The 19,509-nt window shown below is 38.9% G+C and overlaps 1 non-coding gene across 1 annotated transcript; it reads left to right on the top strand.

Annotated features, from left to right (window-relative positions):
- Positions 1-1,123: 1,123 nt before the first annotated feature.
- On the top strand, positions 1,124-1,230 carry LOC122663513. The gene has a single exon (XR_006333178.1). It is a non-coding gene; the product is annotated as a small nucleolar RNA R71 (small nucleolar RNA).
- The last annotated feature ends 18,279 nt before the right edge of the window (positions 1,231-19,509 follow it).

Genomic DNA, 19,509 nt, shown 5'->3' with positions numbered 1-19,509 from the left:
TTCAAGGGTGGTCTCTTTCACGTTCTCAATAGAATCATCTTTGATTTCCTCAACCAAATCATCTAAAATTACTTCAGGTTCATCAGACGAACCAGGAACAGTAGGCACTTCAATGGCCTCATCAGAAGGGGGAGAATCAACAGAAGTATAAGATGGTAGAGATTTAGGTGTACTAACCTGTTGATACTCACGACTACTTCATAAAACATATATTGAATTTACCTAGCTGGAGGGCCCTTGATGATGTTGGCCTTGTACAACATTGAGTGGCGGAGCTTGGGTACCTTGCTGAATACGAACCTGATGCCTAGGATTTGGCTCAGGTTGGCTAGGTAACTTCCCTGTTTTCCTCTCATGCAAGATTGTGACAATCTGAGTGAGTTGTCTCTCCATATTATTTTGGTTTGTCATGAGAAGGGCTATCTTGTTGTCCATCTCATTCAGTCTTGTTGCCTCTTCTGTATTGGTAAACCCTGGGGGTTGCTGATAAGGTGCAAGGAGAGGAGGCCTAGCAGAATTAATAGAAGATCCTAGATGAGGATGAGGGGGGAAGGGGTGAGGAGGCATACCTTGGCTTTGTGGTGCAAAGTTGGGCCGTTGGAGACCAAGCTGGCCTTGATGGTTAAAGTTGGATGGGCCTGCTTGGTTCCCTTGATTCCAGGAGAAATTGGGGTGATCTCTCCATCCTGGATTGTAAGTATTGCTATATGGGTTATTTTGGTAGAGAGCACTTACATTCTCAGTGTTGGAATTGCCCACAAAGGAATTGGGGCATTCCTCCAAAAGATGTCCAGGGGTTTGGCACCAATTGCATATTGATACATGATTGACCTAGTTAACCGGTATAGACTCTTTAAGAACTATGGACTCCACCCTTTTTATGAGGCTATCAAGTTTGGCCTCCTTGGCTGGCATACCCTCAATGAGATACCCCTTAGTGGTCCTTTCAGCCTCTTGGGAAGATTTCCACTTCCTAGTCTTATCAGCCAAATTGGTTAAGAATGTCCATGCATCATTTTCCTTAGAAAAAGAAGTAAAGGCTACAGGACATATGGACTCTACAAGTTACTTGGTCTGAAAGTCAATATCCTCATAAATAATTTGGCATAGCTGCCACAAGTCAAAACCATGGTGAGGGCATTCTAAGAGGAGGTCCTTGAATCTTTCCATGAATTTAGAAAAGGACTCTTGTGGTTTCTGCCTAAACTGGAGTATGTCACTCTTGAGTTTATTGGTCTTGTAAAGAAGAAAAATTTTTCTCAAGAAGGCAATGGTGAACTCATCCGATGTATTAATGAAATTTGTTGGTAGTCTATAGAGCCACTTCTTGGCCTGGTCTTTTAGGGCAAAAGGTATAACCTAAGCCTAACTGCATCATCAGTCAAATTATGGACCTTAATTAGAACACAGACCTCCTCAAATTCCCTACAGAAGAGATATGCATCTTCATTGGCCATCCCATGGAAGTGGGGTAGCATGCTAATGAAGTTGGTCTTGAGTTCATAATTGTTTCCTGTAACAGGTGGTAAGTTGATGCAAGAAGGTTGTGCAGCCCTAGTAGGGTAAAACCTATCCTTAAGAGTCTTGGGTTGTTGGTCACCCATGGTCAAAGGTGGGATCAAGGGTAGTGGAGAAGGTGGTATTTTAATAAGACGGTTACTTAAATCACAAGTCCACACCAAAGCCACCTAAATAGATATGAGGTCTCCTTTGAAAAATTAAAGAAAAATAAAAGACTTAGAAAGAATCACCAAAAATAAGAGGGAGTCCAAGGTAGATAGTGCATCTATCTCTCAAAAATCGAAACAATGGTTCCAAAGCTATAAGGATGTCATATAGGTTGATAACAAGGGAACCCGTATAGTCTTCTATAGCCACCTACGTGTGACTCCAAGTGGATTCTAATGTAGGGTGGAGGACTATTATACGTTTTTATCTCCAAACTCACTCATTATGTCGCTTTCCTGCTATCAAGAGTGGTCAGCTCCAAAGATAAGTCACATGCCAATCCACCCAACCAAGTCAAGATGTAGCGTCATAGGTAACTTAATCCTATGAGAGACACCAAAAGATGGAGGGTTGGAGCATATGAAGGACTTTAGATTGGGCGCACACTATTTGAAACAGAAGAGAAACAAGAAGAGGTTTTCAAAAACTTTTTTTTTTTTTTAGAAGAAAATGTAAAATAAAATAAAGCACTTCGAATTACTTAAAAATCAAAAAAATAAAGTGGACAATAATCTCCCCGGCAACGGCGCCAAAAACTTGTTTGAATTTAAAAATTACCGCAAGCGTACAGGTCAATCGTAGCTAAGGGTCGAACACGAGGACATATACGCCACTCTATTTAACTAACTTAAAAGTAATGCAAAGTGAACCAAATTAAAGTGTTAAATTAAAATAATTAAATTAATGAAAATTAATGCATCCTAACTCATAAGCAACTAACAAAATTAAGGGATTAAATTGGCGTCCTAACACATGAGCATCTAACCTATCAAACTAAAGCGAATTGAAAGGAATAAAATTACAGCCACACATAATAACCACATAAAAAGAAATAAGAGAATAAAAGTGCATCCACAAACCACAACCATATAAAAAAAAAATAAAAGAAATAGAGGGAGAAGAAGAAGAAGATAGAGAGAGATAGAGGAGAGGGAGAATGACATTAAAGGTTTAGAGAATGAGATACCTCGATGTGCTTGAATAAACTTACCATGGCTTCTTCCTCTTCTAAATCTCCAAATCTTGTCATCAACATAGGAACTTAGACTAGGAAGCTTTAAATTAAAACTATTACAACCATTAAACTAGACTTATGAAATCAAAACTAAGAACTTGAAAGAACTAATCTTATGAAATCAAAACTAAAAACTAGAAAGTTAAAAATCACAATTTAGAAGGAAAAGAAGAGAAGAAATTTCACTAATTAATGAGCAAACTTTACAAGAGACATAGGGGGTAATTATAGGGAAAAGGGGAGAAGAAGAGAGAAAAGGAAAGAGGGGGAGGAGCTCCACGATTTTGGGCTGCTCTCCCTCTAAAAATTGTGGAGAGGAGAGAGAGTGTGAGAAGGGAATCCAAAAATAAGAGAAGATTCTCTTCTCCTTCCTCCTTTACAATGCTTGATCCCCAAGAAAAAAAAGAATAAATAGAAAGAGGGACAGAAGAGAATATTGTTTACATAAACCTTTTATTTTTAGAAAAGTAAATTTCTAATTCTAACTTGTGCTTCATTTTCTTTGTAGATATCTTCTCCAAACAATGAGATCAAAGCATCTTTGACTTTTCAACCTTCCATAGATGAGAAAATATCTTTCAAAATAAATCTATCCCAAGTAGACTTCCAAAAGTGCCCTTAAAAAGTTGGAGGAGAGAGAGAGAAAGTGATGACTAGGATAGTGATGACTAGGATTCCACTCAATCAAATAACAAAATTCTCAATGTGCCCTCTAAAAATCATGGGGCATTAAATGTAGCCTAGAAAAATCGTGGACATGTTGTGGGCCTTCAAAACTATGGAATCTAGTGGTAGTGTGGGTCCCTCCATGTAGGTAGCAGTCCTTCTCTCTCTTCATGAATGCAAAATTATTGAAACGGCCCTATACTTGCAGTAGATCTCCACCATTGCTTAGAAATATCTTCTATAATGTCAAAAATGTCATTGAGTAGTGGTAAAATGACTATGGGCTTGCACTACAGCTCCTTTCTGACCCATTATCCTTTCTTGGGTTGAAAAGAATAATCAACTGTACGGTGGGCTAGACGAATGCGTACTTGCATTCCGTCACGTCCAACTTGATCCAAATTTAATCTTCTTTATAGTCATGGAAAGAAAAATGACAACTTTACGTGTAACTTGGGATATGCAGCTCCCGATAGTCCAGAATAGCCCAAAATAGCCTAAAACCGAAAAAGCACAAGAAAGCACCAAAGTAACTCTGTACAATGTGGTAAAATATATGTTTTATGCCCTAAGATTTCACACATAAATGTGCTCATCATGAAGCATGTCAAGAAGAAGAAGAATAAACTAATAGGGCACTCATGGCTACTGAAGATGAAGAAACCCAAAATGAAGTAACCCCTCCTTCTCCATCTCATAAAGATAAGGATTTTCTAGAATTAGAAGAAGCCTTTGAAGACCTCTACGAAAGTAGCATGGAGTTAGCTACTACTAAAAAGAATATCTTAAAAGAGATAAATACCCTCAAAGACCAAAACACAACTCTAACTTCCCAAGTTAACTTCTTGGAAGAAGAAAAAGAGAAATTGTGTAAAGCTTTAGAATCCTTTACTAACGAAAAAAAGACTCTTGACATTTTACTTGAAAATGCTTCCAAAGCACCGTTCAATAAGGAAGGAGTAGGCTATAATATGAACAAAAGTTCAAATCAAACCAAAGATCCAAGCACAAGTAAAGTGGCAAGTAAGAAAGTAAAGAAGAAATTTGTAACTATTGTAGGAAGAAATGACACTCTATTGAGGAATGCTACTCAAGAAAGAAGAACCCTCAATTTAGCAAACCCAATCCCAAAGGGAAGACTCCATGTATCCCTCAAATTATTGTATGTAACAATTGCAGTAAAAAGGGACATACTATCTGGGAATGTTATCACATGAAGCAACCTTTCCACCATCCTAGAAGACATTTCAATGGTCAAGACAGGAGGAATCATCCAAAGATGCAAAGACCAACTAGAACTCCACCTAAGGTGCAAAGACCACCCAAAAACCAAGGTTCATATAGAGTACCTCAAAATCAAAGACCTTGGAAACCCCAATTATACTCAAATTGGTATGACAACCAAAAGACAAATGGTAACCAAATGGTTTGGAGACAAAGACAAAGGTATGATACTAACAATAATGGACCCAACACACAATAGGGACCAAAGTTTTATTAAGTGTATTTGTTTTGTAGGAGCATATGAGCAACATGGAATGGTACATCGATAGTGATTGCTCAAAGCACATGACATCCAATCCAAAGCTGTTTTTAGAACTCAAGAAATAAAAAAGAGGATGGGTATCCTTTGGAGACAACAGCAAATGAAGAACTATTGGAAACGATTCCATAAAATTTGGAGGTACAGTAATTTCCAACGTTAGCCTAGTTAATAATCGTAAGTATAATTTACTTAGCGTAAGTCAATTATATAACAATGGTTACTTTGTTAATTTCAATGCCTCTAAATGTGAGATTAAAGATTCTAATGATAATATGATTCTTGAAGGATGTAAAAAGAATAATGTTTATATTTGCACATTTAGTGTAAACTCACATGATGCATGTCTTATTTCAGAATTTGATGATGCTACCTTATGGCATAGGAAATTGGGACATATTAATCCTAAGATAATTAGATCCCTTTCCTTTAAGAGTTTGGTGAGAAATTTACCTAAGTTGAACTTTGATAAGCAACACACTTGTGGAGCATGTCAAAGAAATAAACTTACCAAAGCTTCTCATGAAGCCATTAATTCTGTTGCTACTTCAAGACCCCTGCAATTACTTCACCTTGACTTGTTTGGACCTATCCAAACCATAAGCCTAGGAGGGAAGAAGTACACTTTCGTTATTGTAGATGACTACTTCCGTTTCACTTGGATCCTCTTTCTCAAGCATAAAAATGATACATATGAGGAGTTTGTATCTCTTTACAAGAGAAAACAAAATCAGAAGGGTTACTTAATCACTTCTATAAAAAGTGACCATGGTGGTGAATTTGATAACATAGACGAATTTGATGAGTTTTGTCGAAAACAAGGTATAACTCATAACTTTTCGGCTCCTAGAACACCACAATCTAATGGTGTGGTTGAAAGAAAAAATAGAACTATCCAAGAAACTGCAAGGACAATGCTCAATGAGTATTCTTTGCCAAAGTACTTTTGGGCCGAAGCTGTTCACACGACTTGTTATGTGTTAAACCGGGTTTTGATAAGACCTATACTCTTAAAGACCCCTTATGAACTTTTTCATAATAAGCTTTCTAAAGTTGATTATTTTAAAGTCTTTGATTGTGCATGTTTCATTCTTAATACTAAAGACAACTTAGGAAAGTTTATAGAAAAGGCCGATGATGGTATATTTCTAGGCTACTCCACAAATAGTAGAGCTTATAGAGTATTCAATAAAAGAACTCTAGTTGTGGAAGAGTCTATGAATGTAAAGTTTGATGAATCTATGGCCAATGATAAGTATAAAGACTTAGAAAAAGATGATGAAGATAAAGTACTTGAAATTAGAAAAAGAGTTGAAAATGTCTCTTTAGAAGAACCCAATAATCAAGTACATCAACTTCCAAAAGAGATTAAAACTGTTAAAGACCACCCACTTGACTTTGTCATTGGAAACCTTGAGAAAGGCATACAAACAATAAGTAAAATTCAAAATATTTGTTCCAATGTAGTTTTCATATCTACCATTAAACCCAAGAACATAAAGGAAGCCCTTTTGGATAGTAATTGGATAATTGCTATGCAAGAAGAGCTTAATCAATTTGATAGAAATCAAGTTTGGGACTTAGTGCCAAAACCATCAAACACCAAAGTTATTAGAACTAGATGGATTTTTAGAAATAAACTTGATGAAGATGGTAACATAACTAGAAACAAGGCTAGGTTGGTTACCCAAGGCTATAACCAATAGGAAGGCATTGACTTTGATGAAACATATGCTCCTGTAGCTAGACTTGAGTCTATTAGAATGTTGCTTGCTTTTGCCTGTCATAAGAATTTCAGGGGTTACATCAAATGAAAGTGAAAATCGCATTCTTAAACGGCTTCATAAACGAAGAAGTATATGTCATCCAACCACTTGGATTTGAAAACTCAAAGTACCCTGACTATGTCTACAAGTTGAAGAAGGCCCTGTATGGCTTGAAACAAGCCCCAAGAGCTTGGTACGACAGGTTAAGTAAGTTTCTAATTGATAATGGATTCTCAATGGGTAAGATTGATACTATACTCTTTGTTAAACATAAGAATAATGACTTAATCATAGTCCAAATCTATGTTGATGATATCATTTTCGGTTCTACAAATGAATCACTTTGCCATGACTTTAGTAAATCTATGAGTAGTGAATTTAAAATGAGTCTTATGGGAGAATTAAATTTCTTTCTAGGACTTCAAATAAAACAGACCCCTAATGGAATTTTCATCAGGTAAACTAAGTACCTGAAAGAGCTTTTAACAAAGTTTGACATCAATGGACAGAAGTCCTCTGGTACTCCGATTAGTACATCTGTAACTTTATCCAAAGATGAAGATGGAACTTCTGTTGACCTGACCAAGTATAGAGGCATGATAGGTAGTTTACTTTATCTAACGGCTAGTAGACCGGACATAATGTTTAGTGTTTGTGCTTATGCTAGGTTTCAAGTCAAACCTATGCAATCCCATTTAAGTATTGTGAAGAGAATCTTTAAGTACTTGAAAGGAACTCCAAGCATTGGCCTTTGGTACCTTATGGACAATGATTTTGACCTTATTAGCTTCTCCGACGCCGATTTTGTCGGGTGTCATGTTGATCGGAAGAGTACAAGTGGATCTTCTCACTTCTTAGGATCATGTTTGATTTCATGGTTTAGTAAGAAGCAAAATTCTATTGCTCTATCTACCACCGAGGTCGAGTACATTGCAGCCGGACGGTGTTGTACACAAGTGCTATGGATGAAGTAAACTCTCCAAGACTATGGAGTTAGGATTGACATTTCCTCTATCCAATGTGATAACACAAGTGCAATTAACTTAAGTAAGAATACGATTTTACACTCAAGAGCTAAACACATTGATATTCGTCACCACTTCTTACGTGATACAGCTCAACGAGGTGAAATCCGACTTGACTTTATTGAGACTGAGAAGCAACTTGTGGACATCTTCACCAAACCCTTAAGTGAAGAAAGATTCTGCACCCTTAGAAGAGACCTAGGCATTTGTGATCTTTTTGCATAATCATTCATGCTGTTTTACTGTATTTTTTGACTGTTTCTACTGAAATGGTATATCGGAACACCAAACGGTATATCGGCTCAGCAAATAGAGCTGTTTTATTAATGTTGGACTTAAAACGGTATACCGGATCATCAATCGGTATACCAGATTAGTCTTTATGACCATTTTATAGCTGTTAAATAGATTTTTATGCCTATATACAGCTCTCTTTTTTATCATTTTCCTATTCACTGTTCAATCTATTCTTGCCTTATACCTTGATTACATATTGTCAAGCCTTATTCTCTCTATTTTCTTTCATTTCTCTCTTTCAACTCTCTCTTTCACAATGAATCGAAGAGGTAAGGAACCAATGACTGAAAAATCAACCTTCTAAAAGAGGAAGGACCGGAGGAAGAGGAGGCTCCTCAAGACAACCTTATGCCGAAGGAGAAGATCGCCTTTTTAGATCTTTGAAATGTCGTCAAAATTGGCATCTCTACCTTGCTCGAAAAATAGAAGAAGGACGTGAGGTTGATGTTTTCTCTTTCAATAGCATTCGGCTTGAAGAAAGATTCAAGGAAATCGGTTGGGAACCGCTTCTCAACATTTCAGACCCTTGCTACCCCTATCTTGTCAAATATTTCTATGCTAATCTTTATTTTAGCAGGGCAGGAGAAGGTTTGAAACTCCACTCTTATATGAAAAGTACTCACATAGAGCTCTCTATTAATGACTTTGCCCGCATTTTTCAAATTTTTAGTGGTGGCCCTTGCATTTTTTGGACTCCAAAGAACACCAACTTTGGAGATTTAATAAATCATGAAGAAGTATATTCCTCCATCCTTAAGCAATTTGATCCTTATGCGGCAACCGTTGTCACCAGACGACTTCGGCTCATACCACATGTCATCTCTTACATCATTCAACATAATTCATTCCTAGGGGAGGTGATAGAAGTAAGTGTCTTATACCACAAGCTTATCTCACCTATTGTGTCTATACCAATACCCCTACTTGTCTTCTATACTTCATTATGAGGTATAGGGAATCGTGTGCTCACCCTCGCAAGCACACTAATCTACCTTATGGCCGGCTCCTCCCTCGCCTATTCTGGGCCTTTGATATTGATCTTGATCATGAGGAAGAATCTACTTTGTCGTTCCAACACATCCCACAATAACTTTCACACTATAGCTATCCCTCCTCCTTCCGATGTGTTTGTTGAAGCCAAAGAAATCTTGGATGATGTTGTGCCCCCTCCTCGTCAAGCACAAGAAGGGATACCGGAATCTCTACAAGGATGGGTCTCTAGCATTGATGAGTACATGGATGAAGCCAACAATCGGATCATGGAACTTTGAATTCGGCCAACAAAGAATTCAAGACGATGTGACCACTCTTCGCAATGAAGTGAAGACCGGCTTTGACTCCCTCAACACTCGCCAAGATAAAATTCTTCATGCCATTCATCAACTCTCTTTTAATCTTGGTCATTTATCTCTTGATACACCAGGAGCTACACCTCAAGGAGTTACTCCTCAAGGACTTAGATCACCTTTCCTCAGTGAATCAAACTCAATTCCACCTATTCCACCTTTTGACCCCAATCCTTGATGTGTCACTACCCTCTTTTTGACAATGACAAAGGGGGAGAAGTATATGGGCATATATGAAATAAAATGTAATGGTTAGAATTGAAATGAATATTTATGTTTGGAACTCGTTGTATGATATGTGTATTTCAATTATTTTTCAATTGCTTATTTGCTCTATTTTTTTTATTCACTTGGATTATTTATCATCATCAAAAAGGGAGAGATTGTTGAGGAAAAGGCCTCATACACTCCAAGTCATCCACCGTAATGACATAAAGGTTTTGATGATAATAAATAAAGCCACTCTTGGACTAACACTTGTGTAAGTTGTTTAGATAAGAGCGTAGCACCAAGTGAGGGGGAGCATACACAAGAACATTAAAGTTGATTTCAAAGACATGAAAGTCAAAGAATCAAAGACATGAAGACAAAGACCAAGCCAAATAGAAGACTACTTTGAAGACCTTCAAGCTTAAAGATTCTAAGTTGTACTTATTTGTAATTTGGTTAAATAAAGTCACAAGCAATGTAATGCACACACAAGCACACATACATTCATGTAGAATGACCTTAGGAGGTTAAATGAACCCCTAAACATGTGACCAATTAGATTTGAGACCCCTCATAACAACCCCTTAAAGATACTGGCCTAATTCTGCAGAAATTGCCTAATCCGGCATACCGGATTAATTACAATCTCAGGGATTTGCCTGTAGTAGGCCTCCGGAGTACGCTGGATGATGATCCAGTATACCGGATCACCATTGGCCTATGTATTGCCCTGAAACGGTATACCGGATGGCTATCCAGCATATCGGATCAGTAAATGACTATTATAATTTTGACCGTTACTCCTTATTCATATATGAAAATTTGGTAATCCAGCATACCGAATTGGAATCTGGCATACCGGATTATGTCTGGCTTTGGAATCTAATTTTAAATTAGATTCCTAATTAAATTAAGACATCTAGTCTATAAATAGGCTATTGTTTAAGGCTCTAAATATCATTACTAATCACAATTAAGAGATTTTAATACAAGATCAGTGCAATAGCCTCAAAGTGAGAATTCAATCATACATTCAAAGCAAAAATCTCACACAAGCTTCCTTCATTCATTTTGCATTAAGCTTCAAAGATTGAAAGGTAGTAACACTACTAAAGTTGAGGTAACTCTAACCTTTAGTACATTTTTACTTTATGTGTAGTTGAGTCCTCTTACTCAGAATCAAGAGAAGGTTGAGTCCTCTTGCTCAATAATCAAGATTAGTTGGTATTGAGTTCTCTTGCTCATTTCTCAAGAGTTATACGAGTTCTCTTGCTCATACTCAAGATTCATTTTAGTGAAATTCTCTCTAAGGTGAGAGGAGTGGACGTAGGCAAGTATTGGCCGAACCACTATAAATCTCTTATGTTATCTTTGCTATTTGTTTAATTTCATTGATAATTTGTTTAAATTCCGTAATAAGTTTTTTATTCCCTACTTTCACCTATTCACCTCCTCTAGGTGAATTCATAGACATAACATAACAATAGAGCCATAAGTAATGCATATGCATGCAACATACATAATAAGAAATCAAATTTGAAACACTCTGTAAATTAAATCAAACAAAACCCACTCACCTCGTCTGCTAACTTAGTGAAAATCCTTTGTAGAAATACCTAAACACAACATTTCGTCCTCACTATAGATACCTCATTTTGTCCTTTCCCTCGAAGGTTTTTCATGGTGATGATGAGTATCCTCCAAGGTATAAAGCCGATGTATCTGTAGATGTAGCCGCAAGTGTGTACTACCCAAGTCTGTTTACTAATCGTCAAAATCCCTTGTCAGAGCCTAAAACCAGAGACCCAAAGCCCTCCAAGATCCCTTGGAAAAGCAGCCCTGATCTAGACCCCTTGGAACCAGCTTGGCCCAGCACAGAACCTGGCCCAAATAGTCTAAATCCTCCTTGTCAACATTCAAACCAAGGTCGACACTCAAAGACCCTGAGTCGACATTGACCCCACCATCTATCGACATCGAGCCAACTTCACCCACTGTCTAGCATAGCATCCCTACTATCTATTCCACTTCGACATTCAGAAAATTCACACCGACTGCTGAAGCCTCTCCTTCGATGTTGAGAGTTGTTCATCGACAGCCACTTGATGTCAACCTAACCCCTCTTTGATGTCGACTCGACCCCATTTCAATGTCGATTCTGTGCAAATCCGAGAAGCCCAATCTTCCCATGTTTAGCTTCAATTTTGATTCCTTTCACGACCAAGCCCAATTTTGACCACTTGGATATGTATTTTGGCTTCCTTAGGCCCCAAGAAACTCCCCCTTTGGCAACAATCCACTTTCCCACACCCCATTGGCCATTACTATGACCAAACACCCACCGTCGATGCAAATACACCTATTTCAATGCTTCACCAATAATTCAGATCAAACCCAACATCCTTACACAAATCTGGGAGTGCACTCATCCCTCTACATCTAAAATACATCCTCTCCCACGTTAAGGAGGGCCCCCCAGTTCATTACTCAATTGGTCTTTGGCCCTTGCTTGGTCGTTAGTCCCTTGCTCAACAGTCTTTACCTCTTGAGTTCGCTACTTGGTCTTTAAACTTCAAGTTTCAAGTTTGTAGCTTAGAGTCATCAAACTTGGGGATTTTGGTGTTTAAAAACAAAGTGCTACCTAAAGAGAGATATGAAAAGCCATCACTTTCGACGATACTTTCTCTACGTACCAATCTTCAGAGTCACAAAGGGAAACCTCCACATCTTCAGTTTTGAACTTCTTCCAACTAGGTAAGTATTTTTATCTCTTTCTTATGTTTTATTCGGATTTATTGTTTATTTTCTCTTATTAGTTTACATCTTCTAGTCGTGTATGATCCCATCTATCTAGATGGTGATCATACATACATGCTCTTGTTGTCTTTTGGATTGCATATTTATTTCTATCCATGATCCCTATACCCCGTAGTCTAAGACTCCCTGTATGTTCATTCATAAAATGAATCTTGCATGTGCTTGTATATCTTGTCTATCTCTCTTCTCTTCTTATGTACTTTTTTAGTTCAAAACTTGCATATTTGCTATCATGATGTTTTAACTTATCGCCCATGATTCATGTAACATACCATATGTCTTGAGTTTCCCCATGTTCCCATGTCTTAATTTTCCCCAATGATAGGTATGCTATCTAGGTCCTAGCCTTTTATTGTACTCCTATCATCCTTTTTATCATGTACCCACCATCACTCCTTCATGCCTAGTTTTCCCTCGCTATTGTCATCACTTGCATGCTGTAGGTGTCGTATTCTTTATTTTCTTTGCATCATGTATGCTAACCTTTGCCATACACCAAAGCTTCCAGTTAAGTCTCCTCACCTTCCTTTATATTTTATCTTTATTTTTCCCTTTATCCTGTATTTTATATTCTTTCCCAAAAGCATGTTACAACTCTACCCAGCCAAGTAATAGAAAGATCAGCAAGTCCGATGGACTAGGGTATCTAATACCTTACCCAAACCGTAACTTGACCCGTACCCAGACCAATAGACCATTAGTCCCCAAAGGTTGTTGCATAAGATTCATTACATTTACAGTTTGGGTCCTAGACCCTCCTTTAGGGGACGACTCAAATATTGAATTCATCGCTCTCTTCTCCCCAAGAAGGGATGAGGTGGAGGGCAAGTGGCGATCCCTCGCCCATATGGCCATTTGTCCTCACAGTGGTGACTCCACTGGGGATTACTTTTACTCGTGTAAAATAGGTCAGACTTTTGATATGCTTGGCATATATGTTGTACTGTTATAACTTGTTTTTTTCTTTTATTGTGTGCTTTTGGATGCTAACTTTGGTGAGCTAACTTGCATAATATCTTGCATATATTTTCACACATCGTTGGTCATGCCAACAACAGATGGTTTATCCCCATTCTTACACCTCATAGCGTAACCCTAAGCCAGTGTGTAGACACGCGACTTACCTTTGGTGAAACCACAACCCTTAGCACCGTACCGTTTGGTATATTAAAGAGGCTTGAACCGTCATACCATTTGATCATCTTACTCATAGGAGTGGTGAGGGCTATATAGGAGTACCTTGCTAAGGGAACCCTTTTTATATTTTATTATCCTTTAACCAACATGCATTGTGTAGGGATTTAGAGCCCAACGCTTAGGTGACGACACACTAACTGTAATTTTATTTGAGAACCGAATCAACACTTTGTTGACCTTATTTTTGACTGGCATGATTATTCGTAATCTCATCTTGGGCCCGCTATGTCAATATGCGGCCCTTGATGTGTGGGCCATTAGAACTTGAACAACTTAACGCCCACATTTACTAACACATGTTTGGGAATGGCATGCTTGTTGTGAATTTTTTTACGGATCATATGCATATCATGCTCCTTTGAGGACGATGTATATGGGTTACGAGGTTCTCTGTAGTTCTAGGTTCTTCCTAAAATTACTTTTGGTCTAATCATGACCCTAGCTTAATTAGGAACCATTACTTTGGGATGATAGGATACCAGTTCGTCGACTAGTTGGACTAGGATTGGGAGGAATTTAGTTCATGTCTCAAATCCGCCAGAGCCAGAGATGAGTGATTCAGAGAATAATTGAATGGAATTGGAAGATCTGAAAGCCTAGATGCAACTTATGGTTAGCTTAGTGACTAAGCTAGTATTGAGCGTTACCGTACCAGCAGCACCAGAACCTAATATAGACTAGAGTCACACATGACTCCATGGAGGTTCCTCACATAACCCTAACTTGGTCATATAGGATGAGGTCATTACTTTTGGACCACAGCTGTCAGTTGAGACCCGACTGCTGAAGTAGAAGGTCGAGAAACTAGAGCATGCTATGAAGAATGTGAAAGGAGTAGAAGACCAATGATCGATTTTGAGGGACTATGTTTCTTTCCTGAAGCATGTTTACACGAAGGTTTCAAGTGAAAATCCAGAAAACTTGATGGAACTAGTGACCCACGAGCCCACCTTAGGGTTTATATAGGCCAGATGAGGTTCAGGAATTTTATGCAACAACAGATAGGCAAGGCATTTCAAATGTCTCTAACTGGGCCAGCCCTAAGATGGCTCATGTCCCTAGATTCCTTCTAAACATGTACTTGGGACAATATGGTGAAAGCCTTTAAGAACCAAAACTAATACCACACTGAGATGGAGTTAACTTGTCGAGATATGGAAACCACCAAGCAAGAGGTCAATAAAGGGTTCACTCAATATTTGATGAGATTCCGATCAAAGGCTGCACTATTGTGGGATCGACCCACAAAGAAGGAACAAATCAAGATGATTATCAAGAATCTGCAGATGACCTACAAGACCCACTGTACGGTAAAAAGACTTGATCCAAGGGAATCCCAAGCAGGGAATAACATTAAACAACTAATGACCCTTAGGTAGGTAAAAAGACTTTTCCAAATAAGAATACTGAGGTGAATATTGTGGCACCAACTATACAGGCCACACTTTTGATTGAGGGCAATGTTCCTAGGCTTGGAACCACCCAACAGAAGAGAATTCATTGATGAGGGTATGCCATTGAGTCTGGTCCTTAAGAAACAACTTCAGAAGGGACTTTTGACTAAGATTTAGCCAGTTAACTTTCCAGCCCCATTATCCAAATGGTACAAATCCAATCTCTATTGTGAGTACCATCAACAAAATGGGCATGCAACCGACGAGTGCTTCCAATTGAAACATGTTGTACAAGACTTGTTAGATGAGGGAAAGTTTACGATCCAATCAAGTCAACCTAATGTGCAGACCAATCCTCTTCCCCCACATGATGGAAATTCTAAGTCCATTAACAACCTTAAGGATGAGGATTGGCCCATTAACTTACAAGCCCTAATCACACTAGTTGAAGGTCAACACGATCCTCCTCTTATAGAATGGACTAAGGAGATGTTTCAAACCCTAGCTGCAATTGCTTTAGGAGAGGTACTTTTTGATGATGTCATTATGATACACATAGGAATTGATGAAATATGAAAATACCCACGATTTGAGCAGCGATCATTCCAACCATGAGGATAGGATTCTTATCAATTACTCACCAGAAGGTTCACAAGACGATGGAAATTTGGCTAACAGTTTCGTAGACATAACCGTTGATGAGCAGCACAACAACCAGACTGAGAGCCATGGTAGTAGCCTGTTCGGGATTGAAGAACCAATTTATATGGCCTAAGAGAGGGACGAACTAACATCAATCATCCAGCAATTAAGAGACATTATCACAACACTTGGGCACGATCACCAAAATCAGGATGAAAGGCTATATATAGGCCTTGAGGAAGTCTACCAAATTATGGTAGAAGCTGACAAGCTCATACAGACCTATGTTAGAAGGAGTCCTAATCCATTCGGACCCTATAGCCAGGCTGCCTGTGGGTAATATGAATGAGTGGAAGACATAAGATCCTTGCTAGGAATAGTACAAGAACTCAAGACTCTGGCTCAGTTCATCAGGGCATGCTAGAGACATACTTAATGGACAGAGAGATGTGTTGGAGAGTAGTACTAGAGGAAGAAACATGAGTCCTCTAGGCCGAAACATAATCAAGGCTCAGAAACAAAAACTTGAAACTCTCCAAAAGATGAATTGAGGGATGGATAAGCGATATTGGCGATTATGGGATTGACAAACAGATTGGTGGAATAGTATATGTGATCAAGTCAATGCTATCAATCAATTGGTCTAGGGGACCAATGCCTATCTCCGTCAGAACATAGTCAAAAGACTCAACTTAAGCACGAGCCGAGTCACCAGCCTCCCATTTCCCACCCAAGAGGATGACATTGTTGAGTACTTTTAAGATCTTGATCAAGAAATTCGTACTACAAAAGCCCTAGTATGGAGTCTTTGTGACAAACTGCAAGAACTTAGTGCAATAGCTAATGAACCCACGATCAACATGATCATCATAAGTGATAGGGAATTGGAAGAATCAGATCAAGACATTGACCATCTCTTAGGTCAGTTTGACTCAAAGTTGTGCTTCCCATCTGATGAAGAGTGTAATAATGCAAATACGAGAAGTGGGAAGAACTTCAATCTGACTCAGCTTAATGTTGATAACTCCATAGAGTTGGCAAGGCAAAAGAACCAGACCCTCACCAAGATTGAACCAGAGAATAAGGTTCTAAAGCAGCTCACAAAAACCCAAGCCAACATCTCAATTTGGGGTTTGTTAACCGATTCTCAAGTCCATCGAGAGGCAGTCCTAAAGCATTGGCTAGCATACATTTGCCAATTGAAATTGAGCCAGCTCAACTAGTAAACATAGTAGGAGCCCTCTATGCAGTTAAGGCCATTATGTTTATAGACAAAGACCTTCCACCTGAAGGAGCTAACCATACAAAGGCACTCCATGTCACCATCGACTACAATGGGAGCCGAATCCCTCAAGTTCTAGTAGATAATGGTTCATCCCTGAACGTATGCTCACTACGCACAATCAAGCATATACGGATTGAGCCAGAAAACATGCAACCCTCTACACAAGGAGTCAGAGCCTATGACAACACCAGAAGAAACATGATTGGGATTCTAAGCATAGAGATCACCATGCGCCCTACCAAGTTCAAGGTTGAATTCCAAGTCATTGACATCCCTTCATCTTTCAACATGCTCCTTGGAAGGCCATGGCTTCATGCTAGAGGGGTAGTCACGTCTTCTCTCTATCAAAAACTTAAATTTATCATCGATGATAAGGTCATCACTATTCTAGCCAACCCTAAGGTAATTAGCATGCTAGCTAATGTAGAAACCAACAAAGGAGTAGACCCTTAACTAGGAGGATTTTAGTTTGACATTATGTGTGCCACGTACCCGGCATAAACCCTTCGAGAGAAGCTTCCTCTCACACACTTGAACAGTCACAACATTGCAGTCCCTGTGAGGGCACTGGACATGGCAGGGGATCACCATGTGCCCTACACCTCATCCCTCTTTGGGGGGAAAGAGAGAGGTGAATCAAATATAGGGGAGTCGCCACCTACAGCAGGGTCTAGGACCAAAAAATTGTAAATATAATGACTCTCATGCTACGCCCTTTTGGAAACAATTAGTCTGTTGGTTTGGGTATGGATTAAGTTATGGACTGGGTTAAGTTACGGTCCGGGGAAGGTATTAGGTAGTCTAGTCTACCCGAACTTGCTGGCCTTTCTATTGCTAGGCATAGGTAATGGTATAACATGCTTTGGGGAAATGTAAAATGAAAGAAGACGGTAAGAAAATAAAATACAGAGAAGGTGGAGAAACACATACCTGTAGGTTTGGCTACAAGGCAAGGATTAGTATATTGAAATAAAATAAAGGACTTAAAGACCTGTGGGACCTAAACATAATTGACTCTAATATAAGCAAGGATAAGAGAAGAATATGAAAATAGAGATGATAATTCAGTGTATATGCATGGAGCAACATAGAAATTGAAAATAAAGCAAGGAAGCATGTGTGCATACTAAGATATTAATATAGATGTATGCATGAGGGAGTCTTAGACTATAGGGGTGAGGATCATGAAGATATGCAGGCATAAAAGTGAGTATAATATAAAAGAAATAAGAAAACAAGGAGAATGAGTGATTACCATCTAGAGAGATGGGATCACCTTCCTCGGAGATGCAAAATGAAGTAAGAGACAAAACAACATAGATTAAATAAGATTTGAAGACAAAGATCCTACCTAGTAGAAGAAGACCTAAAAAAAAGTGTGGAGGTTTTTCTTTTGTAACTCAGAAGGTTTGTACGTTGAGCAAGTATCGTCACTTGAAAGGCTTCTCTTGTCTCTTGTACTCGAACGCTTCATTGGTCAAGCATCGAAATTGCCGAGTTGATGTTTCTAGGCTTTTGTCACACCCCAAACCACCCCCTGGGAGGATTAGGTAGGTGACCCAAATTGCATAACGGCAATCCACCAAATCCCATGGATCTAGAAGCAGTTATTACATTCATAGAACCACATTCATCACTTTACCATAAGCAAGATCAGAGTGCTGCAGCTAAACTACAATTAATATAACAAAAGAAAGCGTAGCGATACGGAAAATGATGATAATATATACATACATATGATTGTTCTGATACATTCCCCAAACTACCCACAAACTGAAAAGTAAAGTTGACAAGAACAAAAGCCAAAGGAAATACATACATATATATACAGGGTGAGCTGACTCAACCCCAAAAAGAAAGTAAGAAAGACTACAGCTAAACCACAGGCAAGACGGGGATAAACTCCTAGCAAAATCAAAAAGGAGTCCCCAAGACAAAAAGCATCAAGTGCACCCTTCAGTGGACTTCATCAATGACCACCAAGAATGCACGCATCATTGGCCAGGGCTCTCCTCCTCAAAATGAACCTCCATGCCACAGTGGCATTGATCTACAAAATCATCTAAAGAAAAAAAATGTATAACACAGTGTGAGCCCCACTGAGCTTGTGAGCAAAACATATCATCATGCATGCACGTGCAACCACAATCCACATGATCCTACATGATATGCAAGTCCAGATTTGATTATTAGCCACCTAGTAATGCAACTAAGTCAGATCAGTGCTACTACAATCCCCAATACATGTATCCCTGGTGCGGGTTTGGTTACCCCTTTCTGCGATACACCTATTGAGTTGTCGGAGAGGACCAGTCAGCTCCCGCATTCGTTCACCAAGGTCAGCCCAACCAGCCCTCTGTGATTAGCCTATAGGGCAATCCATCACTTTTCTCTTTTCTTTTCTTTCCTGGGTTATAGCCCATAATCACCATTCCGGTGCAAACATATTTCTTTCTTTTCATTTCATTTGTTTTCTCATATACACATATGGTCACCCTCACAGGCATCCAACACCTTAACCCCTGTTGGCAAGGGTGCATAGTACGGGTGATGAAACTCTAGCCCCATGTCCATATGG

This window comes from Telopea speciosissima, chromosome 5, assembly GCF_018873765.1.
Source record: "Telopea speciosissima isolate NSW1024214 ecotype Mountain lineage chromosome 5, Tspe_v1, whole genome shotgun sequence".
Lineage (NCBI taxonomy): Eukaryota > Viridiplantae > Streptophyta > Magnoliopsida > Proteales > Proteaceae > Telopea > Telopea speciosissima.
This window is presented reverse-complemented; position numbering and strand designations above follow the sequence as displayed.